The 23,398-nt window shown below is 37.4% G+C and overlaps 1 protein-coding gene across 10 annotated transcripts in view; it reads left to right on the top strand.

The window, feature by feature from the left end:
• The window catches only part of ZNF644 (zinc finger protein 644), an 81,009-nt gene that overhangs the window by 33,338 nt on the left and 24,273 nt on the right, over positions 1-23,398 (top strand). For 9 of the 10 annotated variants that reach the window (XR_005106772.1, XM_037404468.1, XM_037404466.1 and 6 more), the window contains one exon: positions 14,888-14,939. The gene's annotated coding sequence lies outside the window, so the exon portion shown is untranslated. Of the gene's footprint in view, positions 1-11,977; positions 13,113-14,887; positions 14,940-23,398 lie in introns of those variants that run through there. The other variant, XM_037404470.1, reaches the window with a different exon arrangement.

Genomic DNA, 23,398 nt, shown 5'->3' with positions numbered 1-23,398 from the left:
CTCTAGTTGACATTTATTGATTGATACAGAGTGCTTAATCTTACATATAATTGACTAGTTGAAGGACGATGTGATGGGATATTTGGTAATTCAGTATTTCTTGAAACTTAATCCAGAGGATGCAGAGTTTGTGCTTAAATCGGCGTAAAGGTCAGGTTGTGGGGCTTTGGAATACTTCAGGCCTATTGTTAGTGTGTAGTAACAATTTTCAGTATGCTTAACATTGCAAGTTAAGTACTTAGCATACTTACAACAGCTTTGGAGTTTTGGAGACTGGAGTACAATTTTACTCTCTTCTGAGTGAAAATTAAAAAAAGTAGAAGTTGTAGTCAGTTGTTTTTTTTAAAGGGACATTTGTAGCAAGTATTTGAATGATTATATTTTTTGCTTGCTATATATGAAGAACTTGATAATGTTACAGTCTTCACAGAGCAGCGGGAGTGGGGGAAAGAATGCATCTTGGGAAATGGGATGGAAGGAATTACAGGTGCCTTATTGATTTGCCCAATTGTAGGTGAAGACGGGGATTGAGATCATTGCAACTTTCCTGTTTTCCGGGCCAGCTGTTAGCACTCCCTTGTAAAAATACTTTCCACAGCAAAGTGATAGAACACAAGCAAAAGAAGGTGGAAGGTATATGTCTTGTATAATTTAGCCTTATTTACAGGATTTACCTGATGCATCCTTTTTTAGTTTGAGTGAAAGAAATGAGGAATTCCTTATGTGATCGTTGTAATGGTGAAAAGTAGTAATGAATCCCTCTTTCCTGCATCTTCACAGAATAATAATTTGGTGTGTTTATAGCATGAGTTGTGCTTTATCCCATCTACTTTCCCAGTGTGGCTCTTTGCACCCAAGATTTCTTTCCAAAAAAAGCATACAAAGGAAGTCAGGGAACTGCTTTTGGAAAACTGTTACTTAAGTTTGCTTTGAAAGTGTGACAACTCCAAAGCTGCTCCTTGCGGCTGCTGCTAGGAAGTGTTGGGTATCTGTTTCTTGTCTGGCTGCAGTCAGTGGGGTGATGGGTAGCAGTTATGGTTTGTTGGGGTTGGGGTTTTTTCTGGTTTGGTTTTCTGTTTTGTTTTGCTGCTTTTCATAGCATGTTCTGGGTGGCAGGTTGCTTTTTTTAAACTTTGTGTTTTGTCTTCTTGAGTGGCTGTCCTCTGAATATTTCTGCTCTTTGCTTCTGATTCCACTCGGCTCTCCTAGGAGCACTATGTGAGACAATTCTTGACTACTTTTTCAAAAAAGCCCTTAATATTTATGTTTGCTGCCAATATCTTTCTTCATCTTCAGATGTAGGCACATACAACAGTTTTGTGGCAGTAGAGTTTCAGAAACTATCTCTAATATTAACTTAATTTTCCAAATTTATCTTTTGAGTCAGAAGTAGGAACTTTATAGAATTTATATCCTAAAATTAGGCTCCAAACCACCAAAACCGTGGTTGTAGGTTATTGAAGTGTTTGTTATATTTATGATTATTTTGTTTGCAAAGAAACTGTGTATTCTTATGGATGTTCTTAGATGTCTTCACCAAAGACACTAGATTCTGTGTTCCCCTGTGGTAATTGATAGGGAGGATAGAGAAGGGGAGCATTTTTTCAGTTTGTTGCTGTTCCTACTGTAAGTTGGCATGTTATTTGAAACTGTATTTTCAGCAGAGGACAGACTTTGCCTGAAAAGTTCCTATATAAATGGCTTTGTCTCTTCACACAGAAGTGCCGCTTCTTCCAACTTAGGAATATTAATACTAGTACCCAGGGTGATTTTATGCCAAGTAACCTCTCTGTGAACTTCAGTTTCATTCCACCAGACGGTGTTACCTTAACTTCTCTTCCAGTTTAAGTAATTTTCTGGAATGCTATTTTCAGCAGGAGAAAGTGCACTTTTTTACATTCTTGAGGTTGTCCTTGTTCTTCATGTTTCCTGTCACTGTAGATTCATTAGCATTTCTTCCTGACCTTAAATGAGATTTTAGCATTCAGAAATGAAAACCAAATCTGTATGATGTTAATCAACAGCTTATTTGAAAGAGTGCAAAAATATTAAAGTGTAACCTTTTGTTACCAATAGTTTTCTATTCAGAATTCACACTTTGTTGTTAATAGGGCAGTCTTATTAGTGTAAAAAAACCACCCACACCAAAACCAAAAATGAACCCCAAAAAACCCATCCCAAAACCAGAAATCAACAGAAAAACCACCCCAACTCCCCCTCATTTTTTTTTCTCTTACCTTCAGTACAAATATGAAGTATTTTATGACTGGATATACCGCATAAAAAATTAAAGACACGAATACCATGTTGTTTTCTGCTAAGTACTGTAAATTCCCAGCAATTTTCTGATAGGCTTAAGTATAGTCAAGGAATAGGTTTGTTTAGGGTATTCTGAAGTCTTACTTCGGAGAACTTGATCTGTTCTGTAACTTCGTTTTCCGGTTTATTTGTTTTCTGAATTTTCTTTAGTTTTGTGAACTTGGGGATAAGGGCAGGTTATTTCTTAAATTTGTAATAATACCTTATGTATTTCTGTATTTTTAACAGAGTTCTGGAGAAGAGTTCATGGCTCTTATTTTTTCTGAAGCTGTTTAAAATTAAGTGGGAACTGAGTGAGTTCTGAGCATTTTAGTCAGAACTGCTGTAATTAAATATGCTTCTATATATCATCCAGGAACTTAAGGAAAAGTTTCTCTCCTTTAATCCATTTAAACCAGAAGATTTCACATTCATAGATACTCTCTCAGCATTTGGTGTTGATTATAGTTTTTTCAGTGTTATGGCGAAAACCAAACGTGAAATACTGGAGCCAACCTTGAAAGATCTAATTTGTATGTTTGCAAAATTCCCAGTAATGAGCTAAGATAGTAGCTCAGGGGCCAGTCAGTTGGCAAATAGTCAGCTGTACTTACAGCCCTAAAAGTAGGCACAGAACCTCTGTTGATGTAGGCAACTTAAGATTTTGGTACATATTAGTCAATATCTGTGAATTTATGAAGCCTTTGCAGGAGGTATTATGGCGGTTGTTTTGCTTTAACCGTGGGTATCCAAGATGACAGTTTCCTTTATCTTAGGTGCTCACTTTCATTAGTTTTAAGAAGCTTTGTTATTAGTGCAAATAATGTACGCTGTTCACTTGCTAGAAGAAAATATTTCTGTTTCGGTGTTCTTTATGGTGAAAGGGAGGCATGGGAGACGTGCAGGTTTCTTTGCCTCAGTTAAAAAACTGGCATTCGTGTCTATATTCTGAAATTGAGTCATTATGAGAATGGTTTGTGCCAACTGACTATATATTTGTTTTATACTCTTGAATTTATACAACCTGAGCCTATGCAGATGTGGTTCTTTTATACTATCCCTGTAATCCATTGTAAAGTGTCTGAAATGAGCTTAGAGTGTATATATCTTGTCTCTTCTGTTTCTTGGGCTACTTTTTGAAAGTTTGGTTGGAAAATCTGTTTTGGTCAGGAAAACTGACAAACTAAGTGTATGTTTTTTTTGTTTTTTGGTTTGGTTTTTTTTAGCTCCAGCCAGATTAGGTGCCTAAGGGACAGCCAGTGGGCTGGTTATGCACAGGTGAGGACAGACAACGTGGTGTGCTTTTTACTGTTGTCTTTTAGGACTTCTTTGGACATGTACCAGAAGGATGCTTTCCTGTAGGCAGAACAAGGGTATTCGCTGCTGTAATTTGTCATATGATGGAGACATCAGCACTTTTATCATGAGATCAGTATTTCATATGAGTAGCAATGCATGTCACATGACCAGATCCGTGGTGATAAAGTGGCCAGACACATGTGATATAAAGTATTTTGGTTTGTGGTGTGGCAGTTATTTCGTGACCCTTAAATATACCTGTTAGAATCTGTATGCCTTGCCTCAGTTTATTGGTTGTGTATCATCATAGCTAGCGGAATCTAGGCCACAGAATACATATTTGCAGGTGTGAGAAGGCAGTAAAACCCAGCGTACTTTACTGTGTGTATGCAAGTGAATGGAGGTAAGTCTCTGCATGAAACGCTGCATGCTGACACCTGAAATCCCAGATATTACTGAAAAAACACAAGCTGGAAGAACTCGGTTTGTCCATTGGTTGTCATGTGTTTGGCAGAATTAATTCAAATAGTGAAGGAATCAAAGATAGAAAGCTTTTGCGCAATTGATGGCTAAGCAAAAGGAAGTGAACAGTGGGACAAAGTCCATACGCATTTAAAGGGTTCAGGTTTGAAGAGAGAAAGATTAATGAAGCCCTGACCTTGAAGCGAAGCCTGCCTAGGACTGTTAGAAGTCCTAGGTGTTGCTTACACCTTGCAATCTGACATGAAGACTCCGTAGTAGTTTATTAAACAGTGTAGAAAGTAGATCTTAAGGTACTGCATAACTTGGGTAAAGAGACCTTGGGGAAGATCTTGAGAATATCTGCTTCATAGCTTAATGCTTTTCATAGAATAATTTTTGAGCAAAGGCTCGACACAACACTTGAAAATACTATAGGAAACAGACCAGTATGGTGATTAATTGTGTTAAACTAAGTGTGTTAGTAATAAAACTTGTGGACACTGCCTGACTGAACACAGGGAGCATGAATAGGAGCTTGCTGATGAGACATGGATGTTGTGCCAGAGCAGGTCTGTTGTGGTGGTGGTGTGTGAATGATTCAATGGAGTCTTCAAAATGGTAACTAGTGGTCTCAAACTACGTTTCAGAGAGGTGTGTGGAGGCTTTTGCCTTGGCTTGCTTGTCAGGTGTGGTAGTATAATCTGGGTTGTGAGATGTGGGTTGTTCCTATTTAATAATAATAAAAACCACTAAACCTTACTGCAGCTATCTAGCATAAAGATGTAAAAATAAGACACAGTTGGTTTAAATATGTCACATTGCTACAGCTTATCTAAAATAGGAAATGGGGTTTTTTGCTATTTATGTAGGTGATGGACAATGTTGGAAGCTTAAAGTGCCACCAAACCCAAGAGTGAACACTGAGTAGTTCAGTGAGGAATGGATTTTTACTTATTTTTAAAAACATTTTCAATAGCTATTAAGGTGGTAGCATTGACAGCATTCTAACTTTACTCCTTCAACAAAACCAATCCTGTCATCAAAAAGCAGACTCCTGAAAAATGAAGGAAAGGCTTTACGTTACTGGTTGTATGTATGCGACTCTCCAAAGTGATCTTTCATAGATCATGAGTAATAGTGTGTATACAAACCCAATTAGAAAGCAAAGTATTTTGTAGCTTTACTTCAGTTCTGATAATCAGTAGTTGAATAATATTGTGTAAAATATATGTAATTTTATTTGGAGAAAACTATTGCAGGAAAAATGACAGTACTGGAATGTATATTTTTAGGTCATTGTTTTATATGGTTATTTTCTTCATACTGGAATGTTCATTGTAGTGACAGCTTAGTCCTCTGATAAGCTGGCAGGCTCTTTGGGAGTTAGCAGTGGTGTTTAAAGACGCTAATACTCCAGAGCATCTGCTCTGTCCTCTGCTGGACGTTACCGTCATAAGGATATCAGAATAAAATCTCAGTCACATCAATTCAGAGTTCAGCATAAACCTACCTTCATTTTAAGTTTAAGCCCTTACATGCGAGGTATTTATTACTAGTTTATAAGCAGCGGTTTATGAATACTTAAGGAAATGTAAGTGTGCATGACATCTCCAGGAAATTTTTGTTAGATTTTACATTTTCACATGCATAGAAAATACATTTCCTCTGAGACTATGAACAGATTCACTTTCCTGCCGTGGTCTACGGGAAGTGTCAGAAGTGCTGTCTAGACAGACAACAGCAGGCATTAGAGCTCGTGATCCCAGCATAGCTACCCGTTCAACTGGAACAAACTTGTGAGGAACTGAATTTGGACTTAGGATCCTGTTTTGTAGGGGGTACTTACGCCCTAATACCAGTTCATTATTTCCCTTCATTGCTGTTACAAATGTTTCTGTATTTTACTTTCTTGTTAGTGCCCTCCCACCATTGCTTTCTTCCAAAAAACTGTTGTGATACAAGGAGGTTTTTTGGAAGAACAAAGTGAAAATAGTGTCATTTATCACTAATTTTGAGCTGTAGGAATTTAGGTTCAACCCTTTTTAAAAAATGCATTGCAGTCTTAAGAAAGCCAGGAAAGTTCTTCAGGTGTTGTCATTTTCAAGACTGCAGAAACTGTTTTCTAAACACATAAAATTCAGACTGTGTTCTTGGAGCCTGCAGGTTAAAATAGTGAATTGCATCGCTGCAGTTCTCTTCCAGTGTCCTGCAAACTGCTTAGTCTCCTAAATGTAGGCGGGTTTCATTGTTGTCGGGTTTTTTGAAGTGGACTACCATGCTGTTATGTTTTCATTAGCATAAACTGAAATTGTGTCGGGTCCAGGGTTAGAGAATACTGTTAGGTAAGTACATCAGATGAAGTAGACAATCTAGAGGCAGATGCCTGAAGTATGTCAAGAAAACTGCTGAGCACTTTGCCGCCATTGGGTTTAAACAGAGATTGCAGTAAGGACTGTTGGCTTTGGAACAGTGTTAAAGCTGAAAAGAAAATGGCTACCAGAAATCATTGTTGCTACAGTAACAACAGAGCTTGACTATTAATGTGCTGCTTTAACTACTACTAGAAATGCTGTGCGAGGTACTGCTTTTAAGTAAGTGTCCTTAATGGGAACAGAGATTTAAATCCATTTAGATATTAATGGATATCGTCAGGCTTCTTGTTTTAAAATACCAATCTATTTATTGGAAAAACTGATTTCTAGTAAATATTTTTTAAAACCTAATTATTGCTTTTTCTAGCCAAAAAAAATGTGTAATGGTTTAAAATTGTATTAATTAACATAATGTCCTTATAAAACAACTTGCAGGGGAGAAAAACCTGTACAAAGTATTGATCTTTTTTGGTAGTATTTTTTTAAAAAAACTGTGATACTGTTTCACAAACTACGCGGTCTCTGGTAACATAATTCTGGCTTTCAGAAATTAACCCCTTATTTTTAATATGGGGTTTTTTTCTTGCAGCAAAGCTTTTGTTTAAGGTATTTCTGTATTTTGAGATTAAAAAAAATATATGGCCAACTTGAATCCTGTGTGAAGATTTATAAATAAGGATTGGATTCTAGGGTGGAATCTGCTCAGGGATCTGCATTGTATTTTATTTTATAAGGATGTAAGTGTATGTATTGTGGAATAAACTTTTTGCAGGCTTTTTTATGAATAGGGAAGGGTGCAGTTATGCTGAAGAATTTGAGGTGTGTAATGCAGTACATCAGGAAAGGGATAAGTGAAGTGCAGTGAATGTGTGAAGATTAATTGATGCATTTCTGTGTATATCAGGATTCCACAGGTAGCAGATTCCATGGCAGGTATGGACTGATAACAAACTGTGTCTGCTCTTCTTCAAAGTCCCGTATGTGTGATGTGTCCTATATACCTATAGCAGATGGCATTTTTCTGTAGTTCTTTCAGTTTTGGGGCAAGGTTGGTGAAGTCCTCTGTCAGATTTCCTGGCTGAAAAAGGCACTGGATTCATTCAGTAGATATGGAGCTGATAAACTGTTACCTATTCAGGAGAGTTATGAAAGATTATTCAGGGGTCATTGGTAAAAATTAAGGTGGCCTTTAATAATTAAAGTATGCATCTAAAATACATGGTTGCCTATGACTTGGAAGGTAAGTATCTGTATTTAAACCATGGTATTTCTCAAGTAGCACACACGCTTTATTTATTTTGATTGAATGTATGTATTGTTTTTATTTTACAACCTTATTTGATACCTTCCTTTGGTATCTTGTACGAAACAGTCTTCTGACTGATTTCAGTGGAATCCTACCTCATTTACAGGCATATGTGCCAAATACATAAAATGAAGCTGTTAAGTTGTAGAAGAATGTGTAGTATGTAAAGACAGTGATTTGGACAATAGAATGTGGCTGCTTGGTGATACACAAAAGGGGATGTAGTAATTTGGTGTACACAATCTTAACCTGAACTTTTTTTATTCTTAATACTTAGCTTTGCCTCCTTGGTGTTTTTATTAAAATTCTGTGGGTTTGTAGAAAGCAGAGGATGACACTACAAATGTCTTAACACCACTGTACAGTTAGGTATTTTAAAAATACCTTGAAATGTGACAGGCTGTTTTCTTAAAATGAGCACATGGAAGGTATTGCCTCAGATATCTGTTTCCTTGGGCTTTTGGTTTTGGTTTTTGGTTTTTGGGTTTTTTTTAATTGAATGGCATTTTTTAATTAAGGCTGTTGGTTCTTCAGGAAGACACTTCACTGAGGAAGTTTTCTGTTTTGGATTTCTGATTACTTTGTTTCAGCTGAGAAACTGGTTATGCAGACTTGGACTAGAAATTTGTAAGAAACCATAATCAGTTCCTGTGAGGTAGGCAAGATCTCATGTAACTGTTTTCTGGAGTGCATTTGTGCAGTGTGTATAGTCAGAGAGTATGTCACTGTATTTTGGGGTGCTGGATGTAAAGCTTATGTGACGATATGGTGAAGGAATATATGGTAGTAATTCAGACTGGAGGAAGGAATGTTTCCATAGCTGAAGGGTAGAGGCAGTTCCTGCACACATAATGTATTGATGAGATTTTGCTGACAGCATAATGAATGGAGAAGTGTTCAAGGATGATGCCAAGGTTATGTACAGTGCTATTAGTAGTTTGGAGTGGAATGGAGAGATGATGTCATTTTGTGCTTTAAGCTTTTCCTATTTGAGAAAAGCTGTTATATTTAAGGTATATAAATGCAGCTAGTTCATGTGATCAAGATAAATAGGCTGACGAGTGACTGAAAATCTACAGGTGTTTTATTATGCAAGTGGTATGTTGTTCTGTAGCTTAAACCAGTAGATAAATGATAAAAGAAGGTGAATTATTTCTCTGCAGCTTATTGCTTATGGTAATTCTCATTATGAAGCATGCCATTCAATTTAGTTTGATATTGATGGGCTGTAAACTTATTATTAAATGGCAGTGGTACTTAGAATGTTACACCTAATCTTAGATGAAGGGAAACTGCATTAAGTACCTTCAGAAACAACATTTTTTCTCGTAATGTCTTGAAGTTCTAAATGTTTTCAGAACTCCATCTTTAAACTGATGCTTCAGTTTAGTGCTTTTATGATGCTTTCATTTGTACATTGACTTTCATTTGTATATTGATAGTTACGTATTTGCTTTACTGGATAACGTATGCCCAAAGTAAAGAGCTCTTAAGTTCTTTTCCCCTTTTCTGTAGACACCTTTTCATCTTTATTGTGTGCCTGTTGTGTATACCTTTAAATGCTTACTTCTTTACTTGTTTAGTGATGGAGAAATTTTTGACCAATATATGTTTTGTTAGTCCAAACACCAGTCTACAAAGAGTATTTTTCCCTCTGGTGGCTTTTCAATTGTTTTTCATTTACATAACACAGATTTTTGAAATAATTAAATCTGTTGTTTGATTTAATTGATGGTTAAAACACCAGTTCTTTTCTTCCATTCAGTCTACTCTCTCGACTACTTTTTTCCCTGTTGTGATACTCCTATTAATGTTGCATTCATCTACTTGTAATCTTCTTGTCTGGACTGAAACAGCATCACAGGCTGAGGTATGATTAGTTGTGTTCATTTCTTATGCTGTCACATAAGTGACTTCCTTGAAGTGCTTCACTGTCCCATATGGGGTGTTGTCAAAAAGCAAAACTTTCTCTGAGCAGAAAAATGAGAGATTTCAACACTTCCACGTGAAAGCCCTACCACAGCTTTGGGAACTGTGCATGTGGCTTTTACTGTGATAAATAGACAAAGGAAGAACTGTAACTCCTTTGAACTATTTTTCAGATAACTCTCAAAATCTAGCAGGAGATTCAAAATGCAGGAGGCAGTCTTCTCTCTTGCAGTCCCTTGCTTGCTTGCTTTTGTTCAGTCGCTGCAGATTCTTTGAAGTCAGAAACATCTCCAGTAAAAGGACTTAAATTTTGTCTCTTCATGTTGTGAAGTGTTAAGTTCTTGCTTAATTTGACTTGTGGATCATTCAGGCTTCAGTAGGGTACCTGCACTTAAATATTGTTTTGCATTAACTACTGTAAGTAGATTGATATTTTTCCTTCGCAAACTTAATTTTGATAAATTTAATTATGGCACTTACAATTCAGTTGGTTAAACTAAGGTTGGAGTAGTATAGATTGAGAGAAGTTTTAGAAATTCTCAAAGGGAATTAATTTGTGATTTTAGAAAACCTCATGTTTAAATTCAAGTGATTATTTAAATTAATCTACAGTGGATGTTAGTTCTAGGTATTTGTGGGTACTGAATGTAGATTGTTATTTTTACACTTTTTAATAGAAATCAAAGACTATCAAAGCTCCTTCTGCAAACAGAAAGCAGGTAACTACATTTTGTACAGACAAGGTTATTGCTGACTACTTGTTGGGAAAATGGCAGTATAGGCTTGTATATAAAGAGCTTTTCAGCTGTATTAACTAATTTGGGAGACTGTTGTCAGCTAAGTTTTTGCTTTTTCAGTCCTGTTCTGAAATTATTTTATCCTTGATAGTTGCATGTACAATTTTAGCTGGAGCTTCGTCTGGGCTTTTTCTTAGAGTAATCTCTGCTTTCCAGCACTGATTCTTAGGATTATTAGATTTCTGTAAGATTATGGATGTTTTCCAGAGCTGCATCAGACACTAGAATGAAATTCTGTCCCCCTAGGCCCTCTCAACCCCTGACTTTTGAATTTAGCATATTTTAATGCTGGGATGGCAGTATCCTAATAAATGTAAATGCCACACCCAACCAACTAATCAAATTTTGTAAGTCCTGGAAACTACTTAAGTCAAGACTACAGTTGCAAGCCTTTTGTTGTGTCTTTGTTAAGCTGCTGAGATAGACTGCTTAGCCGCAGCTTATACCAATAAAAGTAGTTTGTATAGTATAGTTTATTCCAGCCTTTGTTTCTTGCCCTTCCTTCCTTCCCCTACAAGCATAATCAGCTATAGGGGCAAAAGTTAGTTTTGTATTACATTACAACTCTCTAAAAAAACCAAACAACAACAAAAATAACCCAAGCAAACAGAAGAAACTACTAAAAAACTTGTCCATGAATTATGTTCCTGACTGCAACTGGAGAAGGTGGTGGTTAAAAGATAGTTACATGTCTTTTCCCAGTTAGATTTATAACATCTGTTAGGAAGTAAGGGCTAAGTAGTAGGTGAATAGGTCAAAACTCATCAGGATTACTGCAGACTTTATTTATTCGTTGTGTACCTTTGCATTCTAGTTTCTCAAACTTTTTTTTTCAGAGAGGGGCAAGTTACAGGAGATACTTGATTACAGCAAGCAGGGCCCTAATATAAGTAGAAAGTGAATAAAATTACATTCAGTCTTGACATAAGATCCAACTCTAATGACAGGAGGAGTAGTTAGGCAAATTCTGTGTAGTAACTCACATTTTAACTCAGATTAATTGTCTTTATATAAACCTTGTATTATGAATGGTTATGAGCTTGATGCAAGAGTCATGGATAAAGCCTTTGCTCTCTTTATGGGTGTGAAAGTTGTTCTCTTGGTTGTTCTTTATGAACCTGAATTTTGAAGTAGCAACTGTAAATTGTTTACTTGGGAAAGCAGTATTATAGAAGCTTTCGTAGCTCTTCTCTAGCAGCCAGAAAGATTAAAAAATTTAACTAGTCTAGTGTGATTATCTGTAGCAATTACTTTACAGCCTGTATATACAGCCTTTTAAATTATTCGTCAAACAAATGCCTTTTGAGGATCTGTGTGTCTCTGTAGCTCAGATACACTTGAGGGGTGGTTGTGTCGCTGAGCAATCCCACAGATACAACTCTGTCATTGCATACAGACTGGAGAACTTCTTGTGCCTGCTTTGGCCTTTTTCATGTGTTGCATGAAGAGGAGTATCACTGGTATGCTGCTTTTTTTTGTGTCACTGGGCAAGGTGATCATTGCTAGCACTGAACCAGCCTTAGATGTTCACCAATCAATGAGAAACACTTGTGCTTTTAAAGCGCTGTCCGCCCCTCTGTGTTTCTGTAGTATCACTGGGGGTACACTTGAGATATCACCCATCTCCACCATGGCAGTTTTCTTCCTCTTCCTGTTCTCTGCCCTTATCGGAACAAGCAGCTGTTTATCAGTGATCAGAAGCTTAACCACTTCATAGCAGTCCTTGTACCTGCTGTGGGCCCCTTTTCACTCTTGGAATGGTGAGGCCGCAAGGTGAATGCTCTGTAACTACATTTCTTACTTGCTTCTGAGTCCCTTTTGATGCTGCCTTTATTACCTGGTGATGGAGAGCGGCTTTCATTCTCACTCCTTTTCCTGGTATTGAGAATTAAGACAGGAAAATCAGAGCCAAAGCATCTGTGATTTTGACATCTTTGCCTTTGCTTAAGAGGCTTGGAGAAATACCTCTCTTGGATTTGCTGCTGAAAAAATTCAGGTGCTCAGTTATTCCAAATGCCAACACCCTTGAAATGAATCATAGGTGTTAGAGTTCAGTTGTTTCTGCTGGAGTGAGAGGAGTATTCCTTGACAGCAGAAAGACCTTTGAGAGGTGAGTGTTCTTAAGTACTCTGAGTTGAGTCACTTAAACCAGTGAGAGTCTCAATGCTATCAGTAGTTTGGGCTAAAGATCTGGTGTCTTGATGTGGATTGCATTGCCTTCATCGAGATGTTTGCATGCTGCTGTGCCTACTGTTTACTCTTGGGTGGAGCTTGGAACACTAGTGGGTTTGAAATCCAAAAAAAGGTGGTTAATTCTGCCGGGCCCTTTGAAGTTTGGAACACAGGGCTGCAGTGGTCAGACTTTTGGTCCTTCAGCAGTTTGCTTGCTGATGATTTTGTGAAACTTGTCACCTTTCCTTCAGCTGGAAAATATCCAGAATATGATGGCCCATCTTTTCTGTTCCCTTCTCTTTTCCTCTGTGCCAGATGTAGATACAGAGTAACCCTGGATTTATCCCCAAAGTGGTCTGTAAGCTTCCTGTGAACCAAAGAATAGTTACTACATTCAAGAGTACTTGCATTTAAATTCTTCCAAAGAGCACATTCAGTGAACACAAGACTACCTGCCCTCCAAATAGGTGGTGTAGGGTAAGACTTTCCATTTTATGTCAACAGAGTAAATTAAATTGGTTGGTCTGAAGTAATGTGTTTCCATGGAAAAGCTGTTAGGGTAAGTCATGGGTTGTACGGCAGCCTGCTGTATTACCACAGTGATCTACAGTTGTTTGGCTCAATCCTTTGATGCAAAGATCCTGTCAGCACTTGAATCACAAACCATGAAATCTATGTTGAGAACAGTTATTGCTAATGTTTAGCTAACTGCAATGTTCAGAAGATAGAAGAATTGTTACAGTGGTGGTGTGAGATCATTTCGCACAGGGGCAGAGGCATTGGTGTTCTTGCAGTGAAAGAAGGGCCAGCCAAAGTGCACAGGTTTACTGAGATGTCTGGGTTAGTGCCCATCTTAGTGTTTGATAATGTAACGCCTGCATAGACCTTCTTTCCCATTTTTTGAAAGGTGTTTTGGGTCTTCGTATGTGCAGGTGTATTTTGTGGGCATTTTTAACTGTAGCTTTACATTTATATTCTGTAACATACATCAAGGCTCCATTGCTGTTTGAAAATAACACTTTTGCTTCTCCAGGCACATGATTATCTACTTTAAAACCCGACTAAAGAATTTTAATTTTTTTCTGTAATACACCTTATTTGAGAAATGAGCATGTGTTTTGAATAACATTAATGCTTAAAGGCTGCAGTTTCATGTAAAGTTAGGAAATTATCCTGGAGCTAGGGAAAGGAGCTTGAAGACTTGTCTTCTGTTGCTTTGTATTGCCCAGAAAGACTTTATTGAAAGGTCTGCCTTTCCTTACCTGTCTGTCTTTGTAATTTGGGCAGGTGGCTTTGAGATAGTTACGCATTGACTAGGGAACTCAGAATCAAAAAGCTTGGTGTGAGTAAATTGAAGGAAGGAATCTTAAGCAGTATGTGAGGATAGGTATTTCTTTCAGAGTTCATTTTGGTGATGGATACATTAGTTTAGATATGAATAGGCCTCTCTGTAATGCTGTATGCTAGTTGCTGTGTCCTCGTTAGAAGTCCCAGTTCTGTAGAGAGCTGTGCTCAGATTCATTCTTGGTTTTGTGCAGCTTCAGTGACTTCCAAAGTCTCTTCCAAACGTTATATAGTCTGATATCTCCCAACTAGGAGGTGAAAAATCTTCTTGTATAGTTAGTTCTGTTAAAGATCCATGAGCAAAACTGATATTAGAGCATTTAATCTGACATTAATCAGCTTTCATGAAGGCAAAGAAAATTATGTTTTTAAAATGGGTGGACTAGCCTTAAAAATAATAAATGCAACTTTGTCCTAGGAAAGGCAAGGAATTAGTGAGGCCTAGGTTTAAAACCCTCTGACACTTAATCTCAGATATGTCAATTGTTTTTGCTAGAAAGATTTAAAAAGCGCTTTCATTTGTAACCGTTACCTCTCTGTGTTTCATTCCCCGTTCAGGGAACTTAAGGTGGCTGACTTTGAAGGCACTAGCAGAAAATGCAGCACAGCTTTTCTTGCCATGCAATGTTTTTTTCCCTGTTCTGCCCACATAGTTTAATAGCATGTGTATATTTGGTATGATTTCTTGGTGGGTTTTTTAACTGAAGTACCAACATTTGAAAATTACTCGTGTGTTTGAGAGACGACCACTGGAATTTTGATATTTCTACCTTGAGACAAAACTGATAGAATACTTCTGTCGCTGTGGATTTCTTGTCTCTGTGCTTTGTCTGTCTTGTGTGGTAGTCTAGAACACAATCAGAGAACAATGACATCTGTGTACAGTAAGTTCTTGTTTTATTTTGCAGGTTTGTTTTCATGTGGAAGTGGATCTCACAGCTTAATGTAAATCGAACAAAGGTGAGAGTAAGCTTTGTGGGTTTGTTTTTCTTGTCAGATTCCTTGGATCCTTGGCATATACTGCTAAACACTCAGAAAATGTGGTCAGTGCAAGTTGTATAGAAACATGTGTCTTGATTACTGTAATTTATGAACATAGTGTTACTTCTGTGATACCAAAATAGGAACAAAACACACACCCACCTAATATTTAAAGATTATGATGATAATTATGCTTTTCTTCCCTAAAGTATTATAGTCAAAAAGCTATCAAGGCATTCTGCTAGCTGTTGAGACTCAAAATTAGGAGTACTTCAAATGAATTTCATTCTCTGCATATTATCCACCTGGTTTCAAAGTACTGAAAGTGTACTTTGAAAGCGCGTTGTCAAAGCAGTGTGTTAAACTTGCACTTAGTCTATTAATAAATAACTGTGTGGGAAACTTGACCAGCTACCAGAATAGTATTTCATATTTTTAATAATGAAATCCTGTTGGGGGTCACACACACACCCCAGCCTTCCTGTCCTCAGGAGTCCTTTGGGAGCTACTTGGAAGACAAAGTATATGAAGATTTACTGCTGGTACTCATGAGCTGTAGAACTTGTGTTCATTTGCAGTTGCAAAGTGTCTGTCTAGGAAAAAATTTCTGTAACTTTGGCATTTCTTCTCCTCTACCACCGCCCTCTTACCTGGAGAAAAACAATTTAGCTAAGCCCAGATTGTTTCTCTTCATGTTACTTGATATTCTCCGTCAGGAATACTTTGACCTATAAAATTAATCTCTTCTCCATTAAATGATGTGAAACATTTAACAAAAGAGCAATTTGCTTTAATCTGTTTTAGCTTGAGTCTTTCAATAGTATCTTTAGGTAAGGCCCCACAGTTTGGTAAATTTTCTGCTGTGGAGACAGAGCACAATGGACTTGTGTACACAGGCTTCCATAACAAACAAAAGCTGGCTGCTCAAGTTTCCTGCTTGCTGTTTGACTCATATGCCATCTCAGAATACAGCTGCTTGTGGTGACTTGATATTTTGAAGAGGTGAGAAGGGAGATCCCACTCGCTCAGATGAGCTTATTCTTCATTTCTGATCTCCAGTTAATATATAGACTTAATGTAGCTTTAAAAATGTAGTACATGCATTTTAAAATAGATATGACCTGCTTTGTTTGTATCTTTGCTCTGCTAAGACTTCTTTTAGAGCTGCTGCTGTAAATTTTAAAATACTGATTACAGCAGAATGCTTTATGGGGAACTTAACTCTTCCGTTCAGTGTTGTTCCTTTGTATAATGTGTAACTGTTTCAGGGCTTTGATTAGGAATTGTCTTCTGAACTATGAACAGCTAAAAGTAAGCTATACTGCTGTAGTATGTATATACTTATGCATAGAGGACGTTTACTGCTTACCCTGACTTTGCAGGTTCCTAGAACGTGCTGCTTTGAGAAAAGGAATTAATATAACTCTGCAAAAGGCAATACTTTATCTGAGGACGAGTGTGAAACAAGAATTACAGCTAGGGAGGGGACTTGAATTCACAGTAAGATTTAGATTGTTCTCTGTGTCTTCTAATGCTTTCAGTACCTAATGCTTACAGTTTTGTCTCTTCTTAATTTATGTGTTATCTCGTTACTGGTTTAAATACAGAAAAATAGTTGAGACGTCTAATATATAAATAACTGAGTGTGTTCTTTGGGCATGAAATCTTCTGAGTGAAACTCCAAAGACCTTTCATCTTAATGGTGGTTAGCTGTGTAAAATGGAAAAAAGCTGGTCTCTGAGGAGAAAGCCTGTGCTCTTGAATGCATAACAAGAGAACAGAAAAATGTGTAAAAGAATACATGGAAACAGTGTGATGACGTTTGATCAGTATTGTTATTGCTTGGAGGAGATCTTGAGGTTCTGACGATTCTGTAAAAATGACAACTGAATAGTCAGTAAATCAATGAAAATACTACGTATTATCAGGGAACAAAACAAAAACCAGAATAAAACAAAAACCGGATCCAGTTATACAAATTTGTGGTGTACCATAGATGCATTGCATTGCAATGTGTATTGCTTCTTGGCTATTAGTGTAGTCCTGTGACTGAAAAACAACGTAGCAGAGTTGAAGAAGATTCAGAGAAGGGCGGCAAGGATGATTGAAAGATTTCATTTTAAAGAACAACCTGCATTTCCCCAAAGCCTCCGTCTTCTGTCTCCACTCATGAGTGTAGTGGCTGCAGCATCTTATAAGTGTCTAAACAATGAACTTAAGTCTGCACTGAGTTGTGGGAGTTGTCCTTTTGTGTAAACTTAGGTCATTTAAAGCAATAGCTGAAAATGTGATTTAAATACTTGCTTAAACATTTTTCTTGTGCTCTTGACCAGAATGCATTTCCTAATGACTCTGATAGTGTGCTTTCCATGTAGGTTTTCTTTGAATAAAGGATTTAGGCGTTTCATTCTTCTAATTTCAGATCCTTTGCTTTCCTAAGGCAAATGTGAAAGGTATGATACCTTGACTTCTGGAAAATAATAAATATATATATATATATATCTTGCCAATTAAAATCCCACAGGTGTAAGAGTATTTAAAACAGTGAATTTATTGGGATAACTGTAGTCTTTGTTCTTAGGTTTTCTGACTTCCAGACTGCATCTTCTGAGCCCCATGGGAGGACCTGTCTTGTTTTAAATATGGGGGAAAGTTAGGAGGAAGTAATCTTGGTTTCAGTGTGTTAACAGTGTAATGGGTCACACTTCTGTGTAAGAGGAAATGTCATAGAAGGTAGATGTTTATGCTGAATTTCCCTGTAGCAGTGTGTAGTGTGAGGCCAGATTTTAAGCATTTGAGATACTGGGCAAAACCAGACTTGGTTCCAGAAACTGCCTTGAACATATTTAGTATTGCTTTACCTAAAAGTGGAGAATGTAATAAATGAATAATGGCATCACATATGTTGAAGAAGCATGAGTTATATACAGAATTCTACACAGGATAAATTTGAGTATGTGGGATTTGTGTTTCTTCGGCTCAGACAGGGATCTCCTACAATGTTCATCTTGTTCATATTATCCTGGTAACATGAAGTTGAGTTTTCTGCCATTAAATAAATCACTTATATCAATGACTTTTTTTTGTTTGTTGTGTGGTTTTTTTTACACTTTTAAACAACTGAACAAAACCCAGTTATCAGGGGAGTGAACCCTATCTTTTCTTGTCACTTGGAGTTAATGAGTTTTGTCTTCATCTGGTCATATACAGAGTTATATAGCTTTAGGTCTTTTAAAAACTCTCATTTCATTTGTTCATCAGTAAGTATGATAACTTTCTCCAATTTGACAGAATTTTTCGTTGTTAATCTCAAAAGGTACAAGATGGTTTTTTTGGCCTTATTTGACACTGTTACCTACAATCTTACTAGCTTTTTAACCCTGGATCACTGAAAGAATGTAGAGGATGATGAGAGCCAGTTTGCTGGTAAGGATGAGTGAGTATCACTAATGCAATTCATTACACTACGGTTCTAAATTAAATTAGTAAAAGCATAGTGTTTGTTTCAAGTAGTTTTTTATAATTGGGAAAACCAGCATGCTCTAGGAGTTAAGAAGTCTCTCTATATTAGCAGGAGAGACCATCTTAAAATTTGTGAAAGTATTAAAACATGTACAGCGTGTAGTAACCAGCCAAAAAAGCAAAAAGCATGAGAAATTGCTAGGTATGTTTCAGGTAATGCTGGATAAGAATAATTACAACTTTCATTTAATATAATAGGAAATAAGGTCAGAATTAAGAGGTCTTCTGCTTCAGTTACTGAGTTTACCTTTGTCTGAAATTTGGGATATGTTGAAAATAAGACTTTTGTGGCCATGTAGTTGTAGTCATGGGAAATTTGTATAGAGTTATGGAAAACAGCTAATTATTAGAGTAAGTTCGTTGATACATATTAGATTTTTATTGGAAAATAAGGGTTCTTTACCCAGCTGCTCACAAAAGGTGTCTGAACAAAAAGACTGAATTGTAGGAAAAAACTTTGTTTTAAATTGAAAGTCAGTTTCAGATTTGGATATGAAAATTCTGTAGGTTCTGCTTTGATTAATTTTAAATGTCTTTGTGTTAGTAGACCATCACTCATGTTTGGTGGCTGGGGGAACGTTTCCAGCTCCGTGTGCTTTACACATGGAGAGTAATTAGATTTGCATACGGAATTTCACCACCACTTGGTGGCAGTACCTGGCTTCAAAAGGCCTTGTTTCTGAGCAGATGAAGTGACTTTGATTCTGTAAAACTATAGGTTAAGAGACAGTAGATCTGTTTTAAAATTTCTAAAAGTTAGTGATGTGGTTTAGAAATGAAAGTACTGTTTATTAAACCTACTGGAAGGATTTGCATTTGGATGTCTCTATAGAAATCCTAGCTATCATGTCTAATATGTAATTTAAGAGCACTTCTTGTGCTAATAGTATTCTCAGAAGATGTATTTAACATTCCCCAGTTGAATTATTTTGGCATTTACTTCTAGCATTTTACTTCAATTGAGTAGTGTACTTCAAGTAATTTTAGAATGTAGAATTTGCTTCATGGTAGTATTCTTCATAATGTTGTCTTTTGCAGCTAAATAGAGGACTGCCAAAGCTTCTTTTTTGCATTCTGAAACATGCTCTGCATTTTCACTTCTTTATTTATTGATATTAATTTTAGGAAAAGCTTCCCCAGTAGATTTTTCTGTCAACAAATCTAGTAAAAGTTTCTGCCCTTACTCATAGTTGTTGCCTCATGGTTGTGCCAATTCAGCAGTGCGTGGGTCCCAGCCTTTTAAACTAGGTAAAGAAATTGTTGATCAAGTGTGAAAGAAGGAACCTGGGGGAGTGGAGGAAGGCAGGAGTTAATTTAAATTGGCTTTGCATCAAAGAAAAGCATAATTCCAATGTATAGCACAGTAATTTGACAGTATATGGCTCCATGGTGAGACAACTTCCTCTTCTCTGCAAGCCAGAGTCTTCTGCAGTGACAGCAGATCTTTCATGTTAGTATTATCCCCCATGTAAGGACTGTAGTGGTGAGACTAGAGCCTGGAAGAATGCAAGTACTTCCCTAAACGTGTGCTCTTCATGAAACGTCTTGCTCACTGTGACTGGAATTATAACAGAGCATTGCTAGTGGGAGTGGGTTCTCTGAGGAGGAAATATTTTTATTGTATTGCCTGAAAAGCTGACACTGAGGATCCAGCATCCTTCGGCCCCTCTGAGGCGTGACATATCAAGAAGGCTTCTGATAAATTGTGACACAGAGGGATTCATCCTGTGGGAGTCCTGAATTGTAAAAATACTAGTAGAAAATGAGGTGGGATGGGGAAGTGCATGTTTGTAAATTTGGGTGTGATATTACTTTACTGACTGATAATATTACTTCTTTTAGTGAGAGCGCTCTGGAAAACAGGAATGCTGGCAGAGAGGTAGAAGGGAAAGGGCTATCAAATTACAGTTTTGCTGTGAATATGTTCAGCATAACTTGGGATATGCACTTTTGCTGTATACCTAATCGTTTTTCTGTAATTTTCTTAAGCTGCCAGAACAGTAAATCTGAAGTCAGTAGTTGGGAACTTTTTTTATTAAAATACTCTTGTGCCTATATTGCTAATGTTTTGAAATGAAAGGAGAAAGTGGACAGTCTGAACATATGAGCACTCTAAAAAGGAGTAAAGTAAGTGAGAATTGGATACTGTGTGGCAAAGTATACTAAAACAGAATCCCAGAATAGTAGAGGTTGGAAGGGAGATCCTTGGGGATCTTGTCCGGTCTTCTCTGCCATAAGCAGGGTCACCTAGAGCAGCTTGCCCAGGACCGTGTCTGGACAGCTTCGAATGTCTCCAAGGTTGGAGGCTCCACAACCTCTCTGAGCAACCTGTGCTATTCACTCTCGCAGTAAAAAAGTTTTCCTTGCTTTTGGATGGAAACTCACATACTTTGGTTTGTACCCGTTGCTCCTTGTCCTATCACTGGACACCACTGGAAAGGAGTCTGGCTCCATCTTTTTGTACCCTCCTTTCAGATGTTTGTACGCTGACGAGATCCTACTGAGCCTTCTCTCCTCCAGTCTGAGCAGTCCTAAGTCTATCAACCTTTCCTCATATGAGATGCTACAGTCTTTTAATTGTCTTAGTGGCCCTTTACTGGACTGTCTCCAGTAGCTTCATATCTCTGTTGGACTGGGCAGCCCAGAATCAGATATACTGCTCCAGATTTAGCCTTACCAGTGCTGAGTAGAGGGGAAGGGTCACCTCCCTCAGTGTGCCGACAATGCTCCCAGTGCAGACCAGGATATTGTTGGCCGCCTTTGCCACAAGGGTGCATTGCTGGCTCATGTTCAGATTGCTGTCCAACAGGACCCCCAGGTACTTCTCTGCAAAGCTGCTTTTCAGCATCTACTGGTCCATGGAATTATTCACAGTGCAGGACTTCATAATTTACTTTGTTGAACTTCACAGGGTTTCTGTCACCCCATTTCTCCAGCCTGTTGAGGTCCATCTAAATGACAGTACAACCCTCCGGTCTGTCAGCCACTCTGCTCAGTCTCTTAGCAGCAGCAGACTTGTTGGAGAGTGTCTTCTGACCCATCATCCAGGTCATTAATGAAGATGTTGAACAGTGTTGGACCCAGTACTGACCCCAGGATACAGTGCTAGTTACTGGCCACCAACTACACTTTGTACCGCTCATCACAACCCTTACTTTTTTGGCAGCATGATAAAGACAGTGTCACAACAAGGGTGGGAGCAGGGCTTTTATTTATAGACTGTAATGAGGAAAAACATCGTTGTTTTGAGATGCTGATGGTTACAAAATAAACTATTCATTGTATTGTGTCCAGATAAAAGCAATTTTTGTTACTATGCTTGAGGCTTAAGAAAACATTTGACTGAAAAACACAGGTAATGGTGATGAAAGAGATTAAAAGTATTTTCTCAAACATTAAGTTTCTTTAGAGAGGGAAAAAAAGGTGTGAGCATGTGAGATTGACAGGAAGGAAAAGAATTTATCTATGCATGCAGAAGTATGTAAGGGAACAGTTTTGGAGAGAAATAACGTGTGTTATCATAGAGCATTAAGTCTGTATTTTTCAAACTTCTGTCTCTCTTAGTGGAGTGCTGCTAGTCATTTGTCTATGTGTGTCTGCATTTAGTGTAACAATCAAATATTGAATTTTCCTCATCTTTAGTAGAAACTAATGGCAGTGCAATTCAAACCAGATTGTACTACTAAAAATCCAAACTAGACAAAGAGCTGCAGGAACACGGAGACTTAGGTACTTGGCTGTCCTCTGTGAACAGGGCTGTTGAGTGCTGGGGGGGAGTTATGGAAGCCTGTGGAGTTGCCAGAAAACATGTGACTGTTCTTAAGTTATCACATTCAAAATCCTGGGTTTTTTGTACTTGCTAGGTGTCTTTTAGAAATACCTAATTCACTTTGAAAAGTCTTTACCAATGGTACCATCTTGAACGGCTCCTTTAACACTTACAACTAGAGGAGTATTTTTTTAAAGTCATATGTCTGCTTCTTGTGACACTTGTGTTGTCATTTATTTTATTGATTTCAGTATTGAATTTTAGCATGATGCACCCCACTGTGACAAACTGGTTTTATTTTCCCAAGCAAATCAATATTAGAGGAATAAGATTAAGAATGGTCGGTGGCAGTAATGGTATTCTCTTCCGTGATTTCTGAATTGTAAGGTGGTTATTTTTCAGTTGTGTCTTGTTTCCTTTCACATATGAAATGTTAAAATATCACTCTTAAACATTTTAGACCAGAAATAAATCTTATGAAATTTTGACATTTTTAGGGAAACACCTTTTTTTTTTTTCTCCTTACTACCTAACACGCAGCTTTTGAATAAACTGTTTCATTAGAAACAAAGTTTCAGGTAAACAAACTTATCAAGAAGAATGGTTCAGTTTTGATGTTCCAGAGTATAATCTTACAGGCAGCTTTTGTGTGATGACTCTTCTGTAATTTATAGTTTCTCTTTGGTCAGCTTTTTCCACAGACGTATGACAACTCAGTGAATCTTTCAGCAGTATAACAAAAGGTTATACTGTGGGTGGCTATAACTGTATTTCTTTACTTGTGTTTTTGTGTGAACAGCTGTGGATCTGAATTGAAGATAACTAGTTTTTAGTGGAAGTCCTTAGACTCTATTTATATTAATAACCATATACTTATATGTAAAGTAGGGAGAGCATTTTTCATTACGTTGTGCATATTAAACAAGCTGTCTCTTAACTACCGAAGTTAAAACAAAAATCCAGAATTGTTCAGGTGAATTTGTAGGTTTCAAAGCTGAGTAAGGAGGTCTACAAATAGTGTCTGCTATGTAGAAGGGAATGTATTTTCAACAACTTAATTTGCAAACATAAATAGAAACTAGAGGAAGGCAAGGTGAGTCACTGACTCATTCTCTGGTTGTCAGGCTTTGTGGTTCTATTCATCTGA

This window comes from Falco rusticolus, chromosome 11 (genome assembly GCF_015220075.1).
Source record: "Falco rusticolus isolate bFalRus1 chromosome 11, bFalRus1.pri, whole genome shotgun sequence".
Classification (NCBI taxonomy): domain Eukaryota; kingdom Metazoa; phylum Chordata; class Aves; order Falconiformes; family Falconidae; genus Falco; species Falco rusticolus.
The sequence above is the reverse complement of the archived record's forward strand: the minus strand, read 5'-3'. Positions and strand labels throughout refer to the sequence as shown.